The sequence below is a fragment of the Melozone crissalis genome, unplaced genomic scaffold (assembly GCF_028551555.1).
Source record: "Melozone crissalis strain CALT ecotype California unplaced genomic scaffold, PUWL_Pcris_2 ptg000018l_1, whole genome shotgun sequence".
Lineage (NCBI taxonomy): Eukaryota > Metazoa > Chordata > Aves > Passeriformes > Passerellidae > Melozone > Melozone crissalis.
Genome location: NW_026535796.1, coordinates 27,096,790 through 27,115,215, shown reverse-complemented (window position 1 = coordinate 27,115,215; position 18,426 = coordinate 27,096,790).

The following is an 18,426-nucleotide window of genomic DNA, read 5'->3' as shown; positions in this document are numbered from 1 at the left end:
CAACTGTCACACTATAGGGAGCAGAGTAAGCATCAGTAAATGAAGGAGATCATCTGGAAAAGGCCAATGCTAAACATAATAAATCATTATGGAACTGAGACCTGTAAGGAATAGAACATCTTCCAGATGACCATGCTTTATCTGGTATGCACAAATTTCTGACACATACATAGTAAAAATAGTTGTGGAACTAGATAAGAGAAGAAGGCAATGAAGTGGTGAAAATAATTTCCTAAATTTCCCAAGGTATCTCCACAGATTTGTCATTGTGATAATAGTTATCTCAATGTATGGAATCATCCAGATTACACTGTATAATCATTTTAACACAATGGATACAAAAATGAAGTAATTTTCAAGAACTGGAACAGACATATTAAAACTTAATATGTATTGAGCCACAAAATTGAATATGAAAGAAATAGGAAAAATTAACAACAGAGACAAAACCCAGTCTACTGAAGGAATAAACTTTTACAGACAAGAAGAAAAAGCAAAGGAAAAAAAAAAAAGGACAAACCACCCTTGCTAAAAATTAATTCTTTTAAGTATTTTTCATGTGCATCACATTAAATTATACTTAACAGAATAGCATTCATATGTGTATATGAAACAGAAATAGCTCTGTAACTAATGGTGGTAGAAGTGCAAAATCTTCAAAGACTAAGGACAATTTCTTAAACATTTGAAAGTTAGCAAAAGCTTATCTTACATATTTTGAGTTACTTTCAGATCTGTAACACTGATCAGGAAAACTCTGAAGAGCTGCCTCTCTTGTGAGAATGTCATACTCTTTTTTCAGTCAGCTTAAAACACTGGGGTGGTTTTTTGAATGTCTTAATTGCTGTCCTGAACTCATAAACGTGGAAAAGTCAGTGGAAAAAGCTCTCCTACTGACTTCAGTAGGAGGAACTGAGATCTTCCAACAAGTATTTTAGAAAAGTTCTATGTATTGCGAGAATGTTTTCGAGGTATTTTAGCACTCTTTGTAGGATTGGCCTTGTCTCTTCAGGTTTGAGTTATTTTCCAAAGATACAAGAGGCACGGAACTTTCCACTTGATGAAGGTCCCAGTCCACCCAAAGCTGGCTAGTGTTTTGCCAATTTTCAAGCAGGATAAGGATGACCCTAGAAACTACAGGCCTTGTCAGTGTCATTTCAACAGCTGGTAAAACAGTGGGAGATATTGAGAAACACCTGAAGGGCAATGCAGGTCACAGCCAGGACATCTTCACCAGAGGAAAGTCCTGCTTGTCAAGTCTGGTTTTCTTTTACATTAACCCACCTAGGTAACCCCCCGTAGCTGATTTAGGACAGCCAGTAGATGTGATCTTTCTGGATTCCAATAAAGCTGTTGATACTGTGTCTCACAGTATCCTTCTGGAAAAAACGTCCAGCACACAGCCAGATAAACACATCAGGGGATGGGTGAGCAACTGGTTCATGGGTCAGATGTAAAGGGTTGTAGTGAAGGGGGTGACATCAGACTGGTGACCTGTCACTAGGAGGGTTCTGCCCCAGGCCCTGTGCTCATTAATGAACATCTTCATTAATGACCTGGATGCAGGCCTAGAAGGGATGCTAAGTTTGCAGGTACTAAATTGGGAGGAGCTGTTGACTAACTCAAAGGCAGAGAGCCCCTACAGTGAGACCTAAACAAATTAGAGGGCTGGGCAATCACCAACCATGTGAAATTTAACAATGAAGTGCCAGATTCTGCACCTGGAATGGGACAATCCTGGATGTACATACTGACTGGGGAGTGAAACTCTGGAAAGGAGTGCCATGGCAAGGGACCTTGGGATCCTGGTCTGTGGCAAGCTGAACATGAGTCAGCAGTGCCCTGGCAGCCAGGAGGGCCAGCCATCTCCTAGGGCTCATCAGGCCCAGCATCACCAGCTGGGCAAGGGAGGGGATTGTCCCACTCTCCTCTGCTCACCTTGAGTCCTGTGTTCTTTCCCTTTCCTCTTTAAAGTCAGAAAAATAGCACAGAAAAATCTGTTTATATTGTTTGTGCAATAAAAAATACACCCACTAGAACTCACAAGTAAATGGATAATTTAGAGAAAAAAGAAATTTCAAATATCATGATCAAATATACTACATTCCTGAAGCCATTTCTCTAAGAACATTTCTCTGTTTCCTTTTAAAATCTTTCGTTCAGTAAAATAGGGGATGAATTTCATGTAGGGAACTTGGCAAATACATAAGTATTATATGTCATTTTATGGCATAGGTCTTACTTTCTTCAAATAGGATGTCAGGCACAGCTCAGACTGTATGAGCTGAGCTGTCTGCAGCTATGATACAGAAGCAGATTTGGGCAGAATATGCACAGCTGAACCAGTATGTATTTCCAATCCAGCAGAGCTGTGGCTGAATGCCAAAGAGGCAAAAAACATCCAAGCATTTTATAAGTATAGTGAGGTGAATGATAATGATTTACAACAGTGTTTTTCCCATTATAGTCCAGGAGACAGCCCAGTCTCTACAAGCAGCAGGACTCAGCAAGGCCCAAAAAACGCCTCAGGTGGTGCCTCCTGTTGGCTGTTTTGGAATGGGTTGTGCTGGTGACAGATACATCAAAGGTAACCTGTTATGGGTTAACCCCAGCAGGCAACTAAGGACCCCACAGCTGTTTGCTCACTCTTCCCAAGAGTGATGGGGAGAGACCTGGAAGGACAAAAGTGAGAAACCTCATGGACTGACATAAAGACAGTGTCATAGGAACAGCAAAAGCCATGCGTGCAAGCAAAGCAAAACAAGGAATAGTTCATTGGTTCCCATGTCCAGGCAGGTGTTCAGACATTCCTAGGAAAGCAGAGCTCCAGGAAATGTAACCACCACTTGAAAAAACAAACACCACCACTTCAAACATTTTTCCTTATTTCTGCCAAATTCCATTGTGCATCATGTCATGAAGTATGGAACATCCTTTTGGTCCCTGGGGTCAGCGGTCCTGGCTTGTCCCCTACCAAAACCTTGTGTACCCCCAGACTAGTCACTGGCAGGGAAGTGTGAGAAACACAAAAGACCTGAGTGCTGTGCAAGTGCTGCTCAACAATATCTAAAACATCCCCATGTTATCAACACTGCTTCGGTCACAAATCCAAAGCACAGCACTACACGATCTATTACAAGTAAAATTGAAACTAATTTACTAAAACTTAGTAAATTAACATATTTAATTAAACTTAACTCTATGCCAGCACATATCCCCAGTTTTCAAAGGTAACGCACCCAGAGGAGTTTTCTTGTGGGTCCAAATTAAGGCAAGAAGATCACTTGTCAACTACAGTTTGAAGTAAAACAGATTTTTGAGAATTTTATTTATTGCAAATTAATATATATATTTTTGGATTGGGTCTTGGGAAACAAGAAAAACCCAAAACCAACAGCAAAAGGAAACAAACACTTACGCATTTAGTGAAAACACCTTTGCTCCCTCTTTTCTTGTCTCAACTTTACTAACATGCTCAGCTTATCTTCAAGTATCTCTCCTCACCATCATAATCTCAGCCTCAATTTTTCATCATAGGCACCTATCTTCTGGCACTTGATCCCACCACAGGCTACACTCAGTCCCTTCAGCAAGACAGCCAGCAGTGTACAATCAGGACAGAGGAGTCTCATTGTGCTGCTGCTTCCATCCCACTTTTTTCTCATTCTTCAGTGTGGGTCCTGCATAGTCTGCATTCCCTTCAGGGAATCCTGTGTTCCACTGTGCTCATCCATGGGCCTCATTCCCTTTGGGGACTCAGCCTTGGCTTGTAGTAGTCCTGTTGTGGACCTGTCTGGAGCCAGCAGTGTCCAGCACAATCCTACAGCAGCCAGCCCTGAAATCCTCACTCCCTCCCAGAACCTGGCCATCCACACCCATACAATTGTGTGCCACATGCTGTGTGGTTTGTCCGCTCCTGTTTGCTGGTTTCCCTTAGCCCAAGTAGACAGGGGAAAGAGAAATGCTCTTCAACACTTCTGAACCTCATCAGGAACCAGACAGTCCAGAATCATGATTATTCTCTTTCACCATTTCCAAACGTAATATCCATGTATGGAAATTTCACCTAGCAACCATAGTGTTCCTGTAGGGAAAATTCCAACCCATGTGACATGCCACTGTATTTTCTCATATCTTTAACCTGTCATAACTGCAATAAAAAACAATTTTCTCTGAAGGTTTCGAGGCTTCCCTGCACCATTAGTCTAATGCTGTAAAACTCTGCTTAGTTTTACTATTGGCATTATCATAAACAATGTCACATCTCAGAGCATTCCAAATTCAAATCAGGGACTTATAAGAATGTTCTTATAATGTGAAGTAATGAAAAAGTCTTCCAAGCAACCCTGACTTTAACACGCTGAATCACAATTATCCAAATATCTGGACTTTTGAGATTCTGCCATCAATAAAAGCTTATTTCTGTAACACCTCTGATGTTGATTCTTGGTTATTCAAATATATGTCTAAATTGCTACTGAGTTGCCATGCCTTGTATGCATTTTTTTTATTAAATCTTATTTTTAGAGGAACATACTTCTATTATAATATAGATAAAGGCCAATCAAAATTTTTGAGGACAGGAAGTACTATTCTCAATCAAAGACACAATATTGTTTCTTGATTCCAAATATTAGAAATTTCTCACTCTGCATTTTCTTTCATGTCTGACCTTTCTAGGAAATCAGAGGATATTTCTTTATAAATAAATAAACCAAACACTCTGATTCAACAATTTTTGTATTATTCCCAGAACAGGTTTCCTCTGAGAATAATGTTCATAGTCTGTACACAGTCCTGTCTGACAAGGTCATAAATAGAAAAGTTCTACTTTATATAAATAAAGAAGAACTCCATTTCATGGTTGACTCTGATATTTAAAATACATGGAAGGAAAATTATTCAAAAATTCTGTTTCTATACTGATCACATTCTCATACACATGTAATTTAAGTCACAATTAGACTTAATATGCAGATACAGTTTAAGCTTATATAAGCACACAATCTGGGGAGGCAGAAGAGAATGCACCTTTTTTGGTTACCAGTGTTTGCTATTGAGAAAGTGATACAAATTACTTTTATGTGACACTATGAAAGCAAACAAATGTATCAACTTGCAAATTACTAAAAAAAAATTGATAAAATTGGCAAAACACAATATTGTCTTCTAATATAGACTTCCCAGCCTCAGAGGGAGGACACAATACAGGAATAGGCATATGATCATTTTAGGTTTGGAAATAACAGGGCACAGTTCTGCTCTTTCCTCACAGTTCTTTTTGGATTACAGGGCAGCTGCAAAAGGCAGAATTTTCAAAACTACCTAGTGAGCTTTGCCTGTTCAGCTAGAGTTTCCTGATGTTATCAGGCTTCATATTACAGTGATGTCAGAAAACCAAGCCCCTGAGAAGTATCTCAGCTACTGAAATACTCCATATCTATCACTCAAGAATACATACTTCAGATCATTATCATGTGAATAGTGTTAATTCCCTTTTTTCCTGCTTGTCAGTGCCATTTTCCTAGTCTATAAACTCCTTGGAGAGAAGTTATTTCTTACTGTATATTTTTCACAGTTCTTGACACAGTGGGACCCTGACCTTGCCTCGGTTTTGGCTTTCTTCAATATGATTAATTACAATTAACAGTTGGAACAATAATAGAAGCACTTTGATGCTCCATTTAAGACAGATAGGCATTTTCATTTGGATTTGTAATGTGGGGTTTGATCAGTTAAAAACTAATCTACAAAAATCCATCTGGAGAGTAAAATAAATTGGTTTCACATTTCTTCTGTCACATAAAATTGCTGTCATATGAAAAACAGTCCACACTTGTGTTAATTTCTGATCTGGCATAAGGCACCATTGGTAAGTCTTAATGATGGCATCTGAGAATTTTATACTATGAGAGCACTAAGTTAAGACATTTGTGAGCTCTGAACCATAGAAAGGTACTCAAAAATTAATGTCATTTCATGCACTTCATATCCTGGATTCCTTTGAAATAACCATTCAAAAATAAATATTTTTATTCAATAATAGACAAAGCCATTGTAAGATGTATATTTTATCATCTGTTAAAATGGCAATAAAATCTGCATTAGTCTGAGGAAATATATACTACTAAGAACTTCCTATGAATCATGGCATCTGCTCTGACTTCCTCAAAAAATATTTTGTGTGAAAAATCTTAAATATTTTTAGACAGAATAGGACAAAATATGCAAATATTACAGTCTGTTCACCTACACATACGGTGTATTTAATAGATGTGGAATTTAATTTTGCCTCATGAGATTTTGTACCACTGATTTCAATGAGAACAACTTTGTAATATCATGAAGATATATCATTGTATGAGATATCTTGATTAACTAATTAGCTTAGTAATAACTTTGACAGCAACATTGTGGAGAAGGAAAAATGTCAGAGGCATATAACCATGAGAAATGCCCAATACAGAGAAATTCCTTCCATGTTACATTCTTTACTGTATCAATAAAGCGCAGTAATTTATAAGCAGAAGTATCTCAATCTCCAATGTCACTTCTTTTAAAATGATAACTACAGGTAAACAAGACAAACCAGTCTTTACTTTCCAGGAACATTTATTGCAAATAATGAGGCTTCAAAAAATAATCAAGTCTCCTAAAGAAGTCTGCAGATTTATTTGGCAAAGTATACATGCTAAATTAAAGAATATTTTCCCTATGTAAGAAACAAGTTCAAAGTGTTGCTTACAGTAGCCTGTGAAAGGACATGATTCTTAACACGTTTTCTGTGAGTTACCTCTAATAAAATATTAACATTGCAGCTCATTGCTGCATCTTGTCATCATCCATTACAATATTCATCACAACATTTTAAATCCATGTTTTTCAAGCAATCTTCTACAGAGGGTTTTGCTGTGATATCTCATCAAAACCAAAAAAGAAAGAGCTAAATGCATGTTATGGTTTGTCTGTATGACTCCAGCTCAAATAAAATGTCATTGTAGATTGTACAAATCACTATGAACAAATGCAGTCTTCAAGCCTGGTGTAAAACATCCCCAGATAAGACTCTAAGACTATCAAATGCAGCTTTGGGACACGCTTTTGTCCCCTTCATCTTTAAGCTCATAGCTCAATCCAATTATCCACAATTTAGACTCTGCCAGCGATTTGTGTACACTTGTGTTGCAGGGGAGGATTTTTTTGTATGACTCAAGTGTAAAACTTCAGCTTACAAGCCAAAAACATCTTCAAAAGAAACCCATGAAATGAAACAGTAAAAGCATGAGACAGGGCTGTATGATCCAAAAAAATTACAAGCCCCCACTTTCTAATCATATAGAAAAATTCATCTCAATACCTTATTTTAAATTAAATCTTCAAAACACAATTTCCTTATTTTGTTCATCAAAGAAAAAAAAAAAGAAAAAGAAAAGGATTGTACATAAAATTTTTCATTCAAATACATCAGGGCTGAGGGATATTTGAGGTAGAGTGACATGAAGTTTGGAATTCCAAGACAGAAACCACTAGGACTTTAAAAAGTCAGTATTTTCCCGATAGATAAGTACTTGTTTATGCATTATTTTTTGACATTATTTACACATACAGTGGAGATAAAAACACAGAATCAGATCTTTGGTTCTATCCCACTAAAGCTTTCTAGAATATTTGTCTTGTCCTCTGGGTATTAATATTTTCAGGTTTCATTAAACATATTATAACAAGAAATTATTCTGGCAGCTGAGGATTAAGTGACCAAGAATCTTTCTCTAGCCCTCTGTATATTCTAAATGTCCACACAAAGTGAGAAGGCCGAGTGAGTTTCTGTTCATTAGATTCGCTGTGAGGATTCCTCAAAATTCACTGGCCTTAAATATCTGCAGAGCACCATTAGAACAAGAGCCTTTTGTTTACCTCTGGAATCCTTTTGAAATTAATTACAGCTTCTGACTTGCCACATGATTTTAGTCCCATGGTACCCCAAGCATTTTGAAGTCACATTTATTCTAATATTTTATTTGATGGACAAAAATATCCTAAGAGATATCAGATGATTTTCTACTAGCAATTATTCTACTTTTCAGTATAATGTGTCTGAGCAGAGGTTTGGACCTCATTTTGAGACAGAAATTACGTACAAGATTTTATTAATAACATTTAATCACGCAGAAGATTTGAATACAGAGGCAGCAAAATGAGATTTTTACTAAAAAAAAATCAGATTTCACCTAAATTACTCAGTTATTTGATAAGACAACACTTGAGGGCTAAATGACTTTGTCAGGATCATCTATGCAAAAGAAATAAAATTAATGGACTTCAGCAGTAATATCTTAGCATTCTATTACTACTTCAGGGAAAAAATGCAACTCCATCTAGGAAAAGGGACCCAACAAAGATTAGAGTGACACACTAACTTCTGGCTGATGTTAGAGTATAGCAAAGCTGTTAAAAACTGTATATTAGACTACACAGGTGTACAGTATATCAAACAGCCTTTACCCTGTGCTGGGCTCCACAAGAAGGACATCTTACGGAAAAGCGTTTAAATCACAAATCACAGTGACAAAATCCCAGCACACAACACATGATACTTGAATGTTTTCAGTTCCACTGATCTGTTTATATGGGGTAACAGGCCTGTTTCTATTTGAATCATTTGAGAATTTAACATCTCACAGAGCATGAGTAAAATTTACAAGTAATACTTATTTAAGTAAAATTAATTGTGTTCAGTGTGACATCAATTAAAATGATAGGCTATACTCATCCATTAAATTAAAGAACTCATAGTCCTAAATCCTGAAAACATAACAAGCAAACATAATACATGCACAGCCTTCAGACCCAAGAGAAAATGTGGTACCTCAACACAACAGAAATATCCCAATCGTTCTCCCAGCTGGGTGCCTCCCATCAAATTGTTATACTTTTACCCTCCCTGAGTTACCATTGTGAAATGATTTCATGACTTATCAAGTCATGGTCATGCATGTTTGCCAGCTTTCAGATACGTAGTACAAATGGTAATTATAACCATTGCAAATGATGCATCTTCCCAGTGCTTCAGATTCAGTGAGTTAACCTTAAATGCAAGGCAAATTTAAAGATGAACAATTTACTTAGATAAAGGAAAACAGAAAATATAATTAATCATTTGCCTATCCTTCAACCCTAGTTTACAAAACCATGGTGCAACTTTATTGAGCTCAAAATTGAAGGGTGACAAGGTTAATGCATAGCTTTAGACCTCATGGTTTCATTAGCAAACACATTACAGACTGCAAAGCTGAACTGACAGTAATGCTAGGCCCAAACAAAGTAAATAATTATTGGCTTGGCAAATGAGGAAGCACTTGCAGAGTTTGTTTACATTTAGGTTTTGGAAAATTCATGTTGGCAACAAGTCAAATACAGTTTGACTAGTAACTGTGACAATTGCTCACAGATGCAGCTGGAAGAACAACAAAAGAATGAATTTATGTTTCTTTCTCCCCTGTATTTTTCCCCTTTGTTGTCTTTTTCCTTGTGCTGTTTCTTCTTTCTCTTTTTTCTCTCACTTTTTTTTTTTCCCCCCCCTTTTTTTCCTTACCATTTTGGATCAATAACAAACTTGTAGCCACAAAGATAAGTGGGTTTTCATGGCAGATGGGCCTTGGAATGTATAAAAATCTCATGTTGCATTTTGTCTTTTGGCCACATATTGGAAAAGGCACAGCTGTGCTCAAGCTGTACTCATAAAAGCCTTGCTCCCTGACAAAATGTATGAGTGCCTTCAATTCTTGTGGGTCTGCACTGGATTTTCAGGAGAAATACATCACTTCAGCACTGGTGCACTGTTAACAAACTTTATCAGGTTCCAGAGGCATGGAATTATGCCTCACCTCAATTCCTGTTATGCAATTCATTGTTTGGTTACAGAGAATATATTGCTGAAATTCAACTAATAAGGCAACCTATGAAAACTAAAATAATTCAACATCCTGTAGCTGATATAGAAAAATTGTGAAACTGCAGTTACATTCCAAATATTTTATACAGAATGCAAATATTGCAAACAAATATTTTCAACATTTTCATATGCAGTAGTCTCACAGGATAAAGAATCAGTAAGAATCAAGCATTTAAAAAGAAAGTTCACATAGAATCAGAAAATTATAAGATATAGTCAACAAACTGTATACAGTAGAGGATTATTCACTTAACAAAAATTTGCAGCAGAAAACAGCTGTAATTGCTAAAGCTCTTTTCCTGCCAGAGTGAGCTAAAAGAGTTTGGGCAATTCTTGTCAGATCAGCTCGTGTAAGTGTATTTCATGTAGGAAAACTCAGATTTCTAGTCTGATCAACAGAAACCTATTTTATCTTCCCCAGCTTAGTGGACTACCAAACTCAAGTCTCATTAATCCACCCTTCTGAAAACTAGTAACACAACCAAAATATTTTACAAACAATCATCCAAACTAAAACCAGAAAATTTAGTGATCATTTGTTTATTTTGCAGTTGTTTGCAATGCACTGTTTATATTATGCTAATGTCACTACATTTTTTATTATTTTGAAAATAATAAGAACAAAAACATTGATAAATTACATTTTTGCATTTCACAGAGCAAATATAATATAACACAATAGTTTTGAATGCTCATTGCATTTTTCTTAGGAAAAAAGAATGAGCAGGAACTGTCCTCCCTGAAGAATTATCAGGCCAGGATATACTAGGCATAAACACTCCACCAAGATCTTGAGTAGATGACAGGATTTTCTCAGCTTGCTAATTTTCACTGATTAAGGATCTAAAAGGTCCATATGTGCTGTCTTTCCAAGCTATAGATGCATTGACATCGCAATATTGCATAAGAGATTGTTCTGTGCTGAAGATACAGAGGTATTTGTGCTTAACTGATCTTTCTTTATTCTCTGTGCAGGAGAGAGTGTGTATGAGCAGAGACAAAATATCTGTTGAAGGCCACAACAGATAAGCATTCTCAATTGAAATAAATTAAGTTATTCAGTAAAATTGAGCATTGTTAATTGAGATCATCATCACAAAGTTTTCTGGTAAAATATTGGAAGTGAGATAAAAAAGATTTAGAGAGATTAAATTCTCAATAGACACAGAAAAAAGACTATTTGCAAATACAAATCTAACAGGGGAAAAATCCATAACAAGAAAAAACAGTGTGAAAATGGCATGGTAGAAAGTACCTCCAGTGGGTGTATAAACAGAGAGCAATATTGATTAAGGTGTATTCTAATCAATACACAGATGCTTCAATGCTTTACATGCAGTGGCTTGGACGACCTGAGGAGAACATTGTTCCACTGAGTGCAAAGGTTAGATACCTATGCTCTAGCAACTGTGGAGATCTGATACTGTCTAATTATTAGGGGGAATCAGATTCTTACACAAAATGCCAAAATCTGTAAGCATCAAGGAGGTAGGCAACACTGGCAGAAATGCATTGTTTGTTTGATTTCAACATAAACATTTGACTAAGCCTTATATTGACACTTCAACAATAGGGCATTTATCACCTTAATCTAAGAAAGCATTCTCTAAATTAATCTCTGATTAAATTAGTGAACAGTAGAGATATTGGATAACTACACGGAAGTCTGAATTCTTTGCACCATCATTTTTTTACACCATCATTACAAGCAGTGTATTTTATAAAAAATACTTGCTTTCCTTACCTTTGTCAAAAGCCCATCAATATTGTTTGGATATGAGAAGTTTGCCTTACTATGAGCACTTTATTGAGGAAAAAAAGCTCCTACAGTGTTCTGCTGATGCCCAACAGAAAATTTCTGCATGGAATAAGTGACTGACTCAGTGAATGACACCTGCATCAGCTTTTCCTTTCCTCTTCCTTGGCATAGGGAATGAGTTTGAAATAGCACCTTCTAAATCTGCACATTTCTTTAAAAACTTGTCTGCCACGAGCTGAACTGCCTTTGATAGTCTGCAACTGCCTCTGCAGGTTTGATGGCAGTCAGCAGTTCAGCAGAAAGGCGGTGCCAGTTTTCACAACCAGTGTCAATGTTCAGGAATTTGCAGCTGCCCTATTCTCTACAGACCAAAACTTGTTTGATCTCAGAATCTACCATCTGCTGCTGCTATCTCATGACCAAACCAGAGGAGTCATTTCCCAAACTAAGTAATCATCATCTACAATAATACAGGTTTGGGTTGGTACACCCCAAGAGCATTTTAATCTTCCCAAAGGTCTGATATTGTACTAGACATAAAAAGGTTTTGTAGCTTATTCTTCTACACTGGCTTTATTTTTAGGAAGATGAAAATCAAAATGTCTTGTTATAAGCAAAAGCCTCCAGAGCTCTATCTGCTCTTTATAAAATCTGAACAGAGTTTAAAGTGGTCATCAATGTCACTACTGTATCACTTTGTGCTGTGCAGACTTCACTGGTTGAATTCAGTGGTAACCACAGATGCTCAGCATCTCTTACTATCAGGCACATAAAAATACATCTTCTGAACAAGCTATGCATACAAATACATAGACCTGATAGAAATAAAAGATTGCCTCAATAATGTGCAATGTGTTACACTAATCCCTTCATGTGATACATCTCTGCAAATATTAATAAACAACCTTGGTTGTGCCTCACAACACAATTTTTCATTTTTAGAATAGTTGTTAGCTTTTTTCCCTAAATTGAAAAATATTCACAAGAAATGCTTTTGAGTAAATCTGAGCAGTTTAAGTGTTCATCAGCAATTGATATTTGCAACCACATGGGAAACTATTTTTCAGGACTGCCATCTGATTTCGTAGACTTACCTGGAGATGTCAGATAAAAACACTGTATTAGAAGGTCAAAACTCGAGGTGCAAGCTCCAACAGGCAAAAGACAATTAAGAATGACTAAAAGCAATAGCTCTGTCTTTGTTAATATAATGCTTCAGTCTAGTGTAACAAAATACTAAAGAAAACATTGTCGTGGCACTGATAGACAGATTTCACATTTGCTCTAGGATTACACTAACAATTATCACTGAGGTCCAGGCTGAACATGCCCTGAATAATCTGGAATGCCTGGCTGTCAGAATTTTTACATACCAGAAGACTTCCCTAACTAGAATAAAAAAAATAATTTAGGATGTTAAGAGACTTGTTAATTGTTTTAATCCATTACAATCGTCCTAGAGCTATTGAACTCTGGGGCTGACTTTATACAAAGTACTGAGGCTTGGAGTAAAGCCCACTGATATAAGGGAAGTGCAGTGGAAATAAATGATTTGCTCAAGGGAAAAAAGAATGACATTTGATCCCACTTCTCTGTTTTGAGGGCCTCACAAGGAGCATTTCCAAAACAGAGTTAGTAGAAAGGGTGGTTTTTATGCCTTGGTGAAATCCTGAAAGAGTTTATCTGACATTAGTTCATTTTAAGATGAGTGGAAATTAAAATAATCTTCAAGTATACAAAATACCAATGTATGTTGTACTGCTTGGAGATATAATAAAAAGTGCTGTTTCCTGTATGTGTCTAATAGATTGGTTGGTTGCTTTAAAGATTTTTAATGGACTTAAGAAAATAGGTCTGAGCTTAATCAAATTTAGTACCAACTACTTTTTAAGTCTGCAGCCTATGACATTGCCAGTCAAAGCAGGAAAGAAACTGACAAAGAAAGCAAATTATTCATTTTGTCTATTCTTTTAAATGAAAATGTAGTTTAATATATCTCTATAATGGGATCACATTTTTGCACATTTATAGTACTCATAGGGATTTTGAAATCTAATTTGAATTGTCAATTGTATACTTAAATAATATAAAAAAATCAAGCAATGTAAATTTAAAAGACTAATTTCTCTTTCAAATACATTTTCAAAGTCCAAAACATAACAACAGCTTTGTTTCTTCTTGCTAGGGAAATATGCGAGATGGAACAGCTGTTTTATACCAAAATACAGATGAAAAATATCCTGATACATAAAAAACTAAACCAATTCACTGCTACCAAGATAGGCTTTTGCTGTCACTCTTGCGTGTTCTCACTAAGTCAATAATCTTACTTTAATATCATCACCACTCTCCTCCCTTTTGCCTTTTGTTTTCCCGTTGCTTCTGCATTTTCCTATGGAGGATTAGACTAAAATATCTTTGGGATGGGGTCCTCACTCTGTTTCTGAATACAAGAAGCTGCCTTGGCCAAACGGGGGAAGTGTGAAATAATAAACAAGCCAGCCAACCAGCCCTCACACCTCATCATCTCACAGTGCCTTACAATATTTGAATGCATTGTTCCATCTCATAAAATCTGGCCATAATACAGGACTTTGGGGAATCAGGAAATAATGAAATTTCTGTCACTGTTGGCTCCCCCTAGATTGTACAGGGGCTGAGTCTGGTGTGGCTAATGGACACAGATACCATGACTACTGTGTTTCCTCAAGCAAAAGCAGACAAGGCAGGTCACAGCTGATATTTCTCACAGACCTCTGTGATCTTACTTCTTGCCCCTCAGCAGACTAAAGGCCGACCTAGCTAGTCAATCAGCATTTTATATTCTCTTGGTTTTCTTGTCAAAATAAAAAAAGGAAACTAAGTAGAAATTCTGATTTCTAGGATATTCCAATTAATAGCTAAGAGGTAGCAAGTAATAATATTGAGCATGGGTTTAGAGCACCTAAAACATGGTCCTATGCTGCTGGTCATCGAATTGGTACAAACCCATGGAGAAATCATAAATTACAAATGAGTGGACAGGTTTTATTAATTCGGCTGTTAACTTGCTTTTGATGACATATCCGTGGGCAGAGAGTTGGCAGATGCCCTATCCCTGGAACTGTTCAAAGTTGGTTAGACAAGGTTCTGAGTGCCTTGACCTAGTTGAAGACATCCCTGCATGCCCATGTTTAAAGACCCCTTCCAAACCAAACTATTATATGATTCTATGATTCTACAAAAAAAAAATTGAAGCTAAGAAGCATATCTGAGGCAAAATGTATAGTCTTATAGAAAATATACACACTGGAAGGGCTGTGGGTGGAATAGTAATAATCCCTGAATAGTATCTTTAGTGAAGATGTGGTGTTTTTCCAAGCTTTGAAAGCCATAGGCTTTCCTTCATTTAACCAAATGTTGCTCAAGAACACTGGAAAATCTATGGCAGGGATTACACTCTTTCAAGTGAAAAAGAGAAAAAAAAGTAGAAAATAATAACAAAATCTCCACTCAACCAGCCTTTCTCCCTCTGTCTCAAGTTATGCCTCAATTATTTTTCATTATTTCTTCCATAATAAACTCCTCCTTCTTTCTTCAAGCAGTAATAAATCACAATATTCATTGGTTTATTTTCCTCACATAGAGGATTTTCTGAGCATACTTTTAAATGCCATTTTAAAAAAGACCTATCTTCAAAATCTTGTACTTTTCTAACCATGTCAGAAGCTTCAGTGGAGTTACTCGTTTCTTAAGAGCCCAGTTGGGCTCCACCAGACAAGAGGAAAAACTTTATTTCAGCTGTGCCATGTTTCCTTTTCTCTTTGTAGTCCCTCTGGGCTGCTTAGAGACACAACAGAACCCTATGCTGCCTCATTGCCCCCACTCGCTGCATCCTGAAAGGCCAAACACAGATATATAAATGACACATTCTTTGACTTCCTAATGAGCAAATTTATCTAATAGAAATGCCTGCACAGACAACATTAAAGAATGAAGAGCACATAATGCATAAATAAACAATAGGTTCCACTTTATATACTCATGTAATTATGCATGGAGGAATCTAAACAGAAATATAGCAAATCTAGGAAAACATGAATCAAAATATGTCATAAAATCTTCCCATTCCTCTGCCCCCCCCCCCCCCCCCCCCATTTAAAAGAAAAAGAGTTTTCTTTTAAATATAGGTAAAGCTAATTTATGACCAAAAGCTTTTCCATAGTATTGTAATGCCACTTGAATTGGACTCCAGATCTTAGTTTGCATTTCAGTGTTTCTGGCCTATATTAACATGACAACACACCCAATTTTCCATAGTATTGATAGCTTCAACTTTACATGGATCATAGTATTTTGCATATTTCACCCATATGACTAAGTAAGTCTGATTTTCACAATCTTGTAATTTATATTTTAAATTGTTGGAAGTAGATAATTTAAATGCTTATAAGTAGTTCTACATTACATATGGATTCTGTGTACCTCTGGATTCCACCTGCGGACATATTGAGACTTGCCATTTATTATGGAAGCTTTCACCTTGCATAATATTAGGAGACCTAAATCATACATCAAAAACAAGACTGTACTTGCTTGCTACCATTTCTTTATATTAGGGGAAAAGTTTTATTTTTTTTTATAGGCATTCACCTAGATGATCACATTTTGCCAAAATCAGTAGATTTTTCTCAGTTCCATAAGGAAAGTAAGGAATTGAAAATAATCTAAGTGCAAATTTTAAGCACAGTGCTATCAACTATTTTGAAGATAAGAAGTCATAATTTATTTCAGTCTTAACTAATCTTTCTTATCCATTGAGATGGGTCTCTTCTACAGAAAAATCTATTTTTCCCAAGCCATGTCACAACATGATACTCCACTAGTCATGTTTGGATTTAAGATTAGGCATAGCTAGCAAAATAATACTGTGTAACAATACCACACTTGAGTTATGTTTATGGTCAGCTATGGTCTGTTCGAAAGGAAGAAAATCAGTTGTACACTCATTTCTTAATATGCAGAGCTATGAACCTTCAGCCAGATGGGACTGAAGCACAGCTTTGCTCTGCAAGCACAAAGTAGCCTTTTACAGAACACTGGTGTTATTCACGTCTTTCTTAAATAGAATATGAACAATTTAGCAAGCTTCTAATCTGTTTACTGGACTCCACGTGCAGAGGTGTTATTAAACATTTATCTTTAAGCTGACCTGGCTTATAATGACATATCATATTGCAGGAAATGAAAAAATTGTATTCCCCTTCTTTTTCTTGTGAAAATAGAAATTTATGTTCAAAGATTCTTCTTTTCTCTACTTGCTAGATGTAAATATGTCAGAGATACATTAAAATGGCATTCAATATAGACTACTATTTTAAAAACAAACTTGTCATTCTCCTACCGCTGAATTGCTCATAAATTCAAGTATGAATAAAGATATCAGATTACATTAAATGCATTTTGGTATCTGTAACTTTCTGCAATGAATTAAAACTGGCTGATCATGTCTCAAGTGCATTTCATTTTCCGTTGATTCATGTACTGCAATATAACCTTCAAAATTCCCTTATGCCAACAAACTCATTCAGATATGCTGAGTGCAGGAGCAGATTAAAGTGGCTATAAGATTAAAAACTGCATCAAGACATCAGAGAATGCAGTAGAGGTATAATGAAAGTGTAAACAAAACCTGTAAATATAGAAATTACCTTTCATATAATCCACTACTGAATTCAGTGGAGAGTTTTGGTGTAAGAAGAAGACATTAAACCAGAACAAATTGGTACCATCACTATATTGAGACTGTTTCATTCTGCTCCATTTAAGAATTTTCGCTTCAGGACTCAGCACTGAAAAATATTTACTCTTCTGTTCTCTGAAAATAAACTGTATCCCAAGGTAAAATTTAAAGCTAAGGTATTTTAAAGGTAGAACTAAAAGAGCATCTTTGTCATCTGTTTTTTTTGAAGCTATTTTCAAAAATAACCTTTCTTACTTTCCTTGTATATGAGTTTTTTGCTGCTGAGTTGTGAAATCCAATCCATCCTTTAAAGGCTTTGTAAGCAAAAGTGCATTATTACTGACTTAGTAGCTTCTATATTTTCAGTGGTAGCTATGGTTATGGATGAATGCTTTCAACAGAAGTTAAAAGAGAAAATGAGTCATTAATGATACCAAATCAGAGCCTTGTGTGGTTAGTGAAGCCTGACATAATCTTCAGGGTTCACTTAGCACGGAGAGCTTACACAGGGTCTTAGTTTTCCACAATGAAAATATCCACAAAAAATGTTTTCTTTCATAACTTTTATCTCCAAGATTCTATCAGCAGAAGTTACCTATGACACTGAACAGTTAAATGACATGAATGGGGGGCGGGTGGACATGAGAACAAAAAAAGAAAAAAAAAGGCACATCTGGCAGCAAGGAAAATAAAACAGTTTTTGTAATTCAGTATCTCTGTTTATGGACCTTTTGTTGCCATCCTCCTCATTTCCTGTGGACTTCTCCTCCCCAAAGATTGTACTCATTTAACATACCCAGACAGCAGCACTTACACACCTAATAAAGGGTATGTTTAAAGAACTGGTTGTTCTTAATCTGTGCATTCATGTTAAACTGTGGTAAAATAATTTTGCCTTGTAGCTGTGTGGATACTTTGATTCTGAACTAGGCTGCTTTTGCATGCATGGAGATGATTTGCAAGTGGGAGATTGGGGATTCAGAGCAATGCATC